The sequence below is a fragment of the Anastrepha ludens genome, chromosome X, assembly GCF_028408465.1.
Source record: "Anastrepha ludens isolate Willacy chromosome X, idAnaLude1.1, whole genome shotgun sequence".
NCBI lineage: Eukaryota > Metazoa > Arthropoda > Insecta > Diptera > Tephritidae > Anastrepha > Anastrepha ludens.
This window is the reverse complement of record NC_071503.1, coordinates 67,575,899-67,581,281: the sequence shown is the minus strand read 5'-3', so window position 1 is coordinate 67,581,281 and position 5,383 is coordinate 67,575,899.

The following is a 5,383-nucleotide window of genomic DNA, read 5'->3' as shown; positions in this document are numbered from 1 at the left end:
TTACAAGTGTTAAGGGCTTCGTGAAGAGTAATAGAGACGGGGCATAGACCGGTAAGAATGCTAAATCGATTCCCGAAGGAATCGTGGGGCTTTTACACATATAAGGCACTCAGTGATATTCTTTTAAATATTTTACAAACCAGGTAATTTGTATAACAATAAGAATGTGAACAAATGGAATTATTAAAAAAGCACGTGGAACTAGCTCAAATGCTTGCGGAGTTTACTAGTTATCACTTGAAACGCACAACCGTACGGCAAGAGAGTTAGTCGGTGACTGTCAATTAAATTAATTTTAAGACAAATAATTATAAACATTTCAATGGCGTAATTTCTCTGGCAGTCCCGCCGGCATCAGCTGTTCAAAATCCCATAATGTGTGAATGCTGCCAAGTTTTGAAACAGGCTCATGGGCGCGCTCTCTCCCTCTCGCAAAATGAAAGAGTTTCGCATCTTATCATCTATGGTACCTGTCTACGCGGAGGAGTGTCTTATAAAATATATGTTTTACAAAAGCTCAAAAACTATCATAAAACTTGAAATAAATCGTACTAAGTCCACTGACCATAGTTTCCCATTTTAAAAAAAGATTTTAGCTTAAAAGGAAAATATACGTTTGATAAAGATGTGTTTGATGCGACAAATTAAATCCTGCCCTTTGCATTCTGAAAAACTCACCATGATTTCTATCTTAAATAACTATGAGAAATTATACGTAGCGCCTTCAGCAAACAACAATTTTTGAGACCTTTTTACAAATCGTCACATCCCATTAATTCAAATTTAATATTATACATTTGCACTAGAACTTTCGAGTTTCTCTCAGACTTGCAAATGTAAAGCACTGCCCAAAGTACTGAAAGGAGAAATTGGGTACGCCTACGAATTATGATTTATGATGGCAAATATATTTTTGTGGCCTCACCTTTACATTAGTATAAGTCGAATCCTCATATCCGTAGCCTTAGCGCTGACTGGCTCCTGTTTTGTAATCCTTAGGCCTCAATGGACTCAACTTTATGGTATTAATGGTGCGGCTAACTAACAAAGCTTACTCAGCTTTGATTCCATTAAAGCACTGGAGTACCACATGTCAAAATTATGCTGCGTATTTGAAAATTTAAACGTTATTTCATGCTACAGAACATAATAAATACCTCCATATATGTACATATAAGTACATATATACCCAAAGCAACTTTACGCTTTCGAGAGCGGATCACCTTTCTTACAACTTTTTTCTGCTGCCTTTTTTTCTCCATAATTGTGATATTATCGGCCTCATCTAATATTAACGCTGCAATAGTTATTAATATACAATTTACCAAAATATACATATGTATGATAAAAATTGTGTAAATGAGACGTCTAATTTCATCATATACAATGTTGTACTTTACGATACTACATAATACATTATCATAATACAATATTATATTATATTTTACGGTAACATTAAAAACAATAGAATATCGACACATAAAAATTCTAATACAAGATATTATTTTATCTTAGCTATAATAATGTTTTTTATTAAGATATATGTGAATTTTAACGTCATTTTTTAGACTTCTTGATACGATTTTCTATGAAATTTAATCATTTTTTATACAGCCATTATATTGTATATAAGAGCGTTCTTAAATTTTTCGATAAGCAACTGAAAGTGTGTTTACTTATGGGCCTGTACAATGCTTAGAACTGAATCCACTTGCGCCTGCACCTCTGCTTATACATGTTCTAAATTCAATAGTGACCATTTGTATAGTTATTAGAAAGAGCAAATCATCCAAAAATATACAAACTGTGTAATTAGTTAACAGTTAGCAACATTTCTCGTTCCCTACGCACCGCTGCCGAAGAAGAAATCGGATTCCGGCGAGCCCGAAAAAACAATTGGTACGACGAGGAATGTCATGCTGCCGCCAAAAGAAAGGATGCCGCCTATAGAGCCAAGCTGCGATCGGGCGCAAAGCGAGCCATGTGGGATCGCTACCGAGAGCTAAAAAAGGAAGAGAGACGTATTATCCGACAGAAGAAACGAGAGACCGGAAAACGTGAGTGCGAGGAACTTGAGATGCTGGCCAACAGGAACAACGCCCAAAAATTCTATCAGAAAGTTCGGCGACTTACAGAAGGTTTTAAGACTGGGGCGTTTTCCTGTAAGAACAAAGACGGCGAACTGGTGACTGATACCCAGAGCAATCTTAAATTATGGAGGGAACACTTCTCGAACCTGTTAAACAGTGACAGCTGCGCATGTCACAGAGAATGTGAAGATCCCGATACCCCAATCGACGACGACGGAATTGACGTTCCGCTACCCGAATATGACGAGGTGAGAATAGCGATAACGCGGCTAAAGAACAACAAAGCCGCAGGCGCCGACGGACTGTCGGCTGAGCTATTCAAACATAGCGGCGAGGAGCTGGTAAGGTGAATGAATAAGCTTCTATGCAAAATATGGTCGGATGAAAACATGCCAGCCGATTGGAATTTAAGTGTGTTCTACCCAATCCATAAGAAGGGTGATCCTGCAATCTTCTAGCGAGCGTATTGTGTAAAAGGCTGAAGCCCACCGTCAACCAACTGATTGGACCTTATCAGTGTGGCTTTAGTCCTGGAAAGTCTACCATCGACCAAATATTTACAATACGCCAAATCTTGGAAAAGACCCACGAAAGGGGAATCTACACACACCATCTTTTCGTCGATTTGAAAGCTACATTCGACAGTACGAAAAGGAGTTATCTGTATGCCGCGATGTCTGAATTTGGTATCCCCACAAAAATAATACGGCTTTGCAAGATGACGTTGCTCAACACCAGCAGCGATGTCAAAATTAAGAAGGATCTCTCCGAGCCGTTTGTTACCAAACGAGGTCTCATACGAGGTGACTCGCTGTCGTGTGACTTCTTTAACCTGATGTTGGAGAGGATCGTACGAGCCGCAGAACTTAATCGCTCAGGTACAATATTTTATAAGAGGTTACAATTGCTGGCGTATGCCGATGATATTGACATCATTGTTAGTTCTGCCTTCTCCAAACTGGATAAAGAGGCAAAGCGAATGTAAAATTGTACTTTAACGATATGCGGCTTTTGTCCCTGTTGTTATCAACACTACTGTATGTGAATATAACTCACAGAATCTTGAGTTATATTAAAAGTTTGGTACTTTCGGCGTCATCTGAAGGCTGCATATAGTACATATGTACACTACAGTTGAATATTAATAACAATATGAAGAAAAGGCAAAGAGAAGCAATAGTTCATTTGGTTGCGTAATTTGCTGCTATATAACAGACAGTTGGAGGAAATCCGTAAATGACTCTACTGAAGACCAAACCGTCTATGGACACACCCTTTTTTCTGTGTCATGAATGCATAATTAATAATTTCTAACAACATTTTTTTTTTTAATTTTGTCTTCTTTTTTATTTTTTTTGAAGTTGATCCACCCTTATCATATCGTAACCCACTTAGAACAAATTGGAAATGGTTCAAATGCAATAGGGAACACGATACGAATGATTTCGATACATCAAATCACTCTCACAGAAAACATTGAGAATAGGATCACAACATTGGAGGAGGTATTTAGTTGGGTCTACAAAACATCGTGTCCAATTAAATATAGCGAAAAATCCTATACTCCTTGGTGGAGCAATGAGCTCTCAAAATTAAGGGAAGAAGCTACTCAACAGGTAATTAGCAGTTGTACAGAGAAAGTCGGAGACAATACAAGAAGGCAATCAGGGCCGCGAAGAAAGAGAGGTGGAGATATTTCTGTTCTTCTATCGAATCTACCAGAGATTCTGCGAGGCTTAGCCGTACTTTGTCCAAAGATCATTCAATACTTCTTGAATGAATTCGTTCATAGAGAAATGCTTCATATAAACACGCACAAAACGAACGCGCGTGCATGAAAACATCAAACACATGCATACAAACTTACACAAATCAAGGTTAGGTATTCACATACAAATATACATTTTGTTCGTGGCTGCTGCACTTGCCAGAGGAAAATACTACGATTCGCAAAAATTCTAAAAAAATGTGGCAAAACTTATGAATCATGAAGGGCCAACAAAATTGTTTCATAATTTACGTATATAACGTCTTAAGTTTTTACTATGAAGTAGTAAGTTATTATTTGATATATGTATGAGTTTTAATATTTAAGATGAAAAGTACGTATTAAGTTTTTGAAATAAAAATTGTAGTTTAACGATATGCGGCTTTTGTCCCTGTTGTTATCAACACTACTGTATGTGAATATAACTCACAGAATCTTGAGTTATATTAAAAGTTTGGTACTTTCGGCGTCATCTGAAGGCTGCATATAGTACATATGTACACTACAGTTGAATATTAATAACAATATGAAGAAAAGGCAAAGAGAAGCAATAGTTCATTTGATTGCGTAATTTGCTGCTATATAACAGACAGTTGGAGGAAATCCGTAAATGACTCTACTGAAGACCAAACCGTCTATGGACACACCCTTTTTTCTGTGTCATGAATGCATAATTAATAATTTCTAACAACATTTTTTTTTTTAATTTTGTCTTCTTTTTTATTTTTTTTGAAGTTGATCCACCCTTATCATATCGTAACCCACTTAGAACAAATTGGAAATGGTTCAAATGCAGTAGGGAACACGATACGAATGATTTCGATACATCAAATCACTCTCACAGAAAACATTGAGAATAGGGTCACAACATTGGAGGAGGTATATATATAGTACACGGTTGCCCAGTAGCCTTATATCACCCGTATACACCTACATATGATAAAAATGAGCGCAAAATACATAAATAAGCTAAAAAGCTTTTATTACCTAAAAATAGTTAAGTATGCTTGCAATATATTTCAAATTCAAATTCAATTCCCTTCACTGTATATCAACAGATAAGAGATGTTGTCTCATCAATCTTCGCATTGAACAAAAAAGTAAGGGAGAAAAGGAAGAAATCAGCAACGAATAGTGAAGCCATATCAGGTGTCTAAAAGTCCACTCAAACGCCGTTAATAGAAAAGACTAAAGCCAATGGGCAAAGATCGAAAAGCCCCCGCTGCCAATAGAAAAGCGTGCAAGTATGCTAGCGTCACATTTGGAGCGAATAAATCCATATCCAATGATAATAAAGGGTGGGTAGAAATACGTCGCGCAACACCAACTAAGCGCCGCACAACACGTACGCAATCATTGGTAGTGGCAGAAAGCAGAAGCAGTACTTTCTCGGAGATTTTTCCGTACGCAGCTCGGCGATATGGTTACAACAATTAGAAAAACTCAAAAAGGGGAAATGTTATTCCAACTGAAAACGAGGGGCGATAGTGACGACGTGCAATAGCAGGGCTTGGCAGAGAAAGTT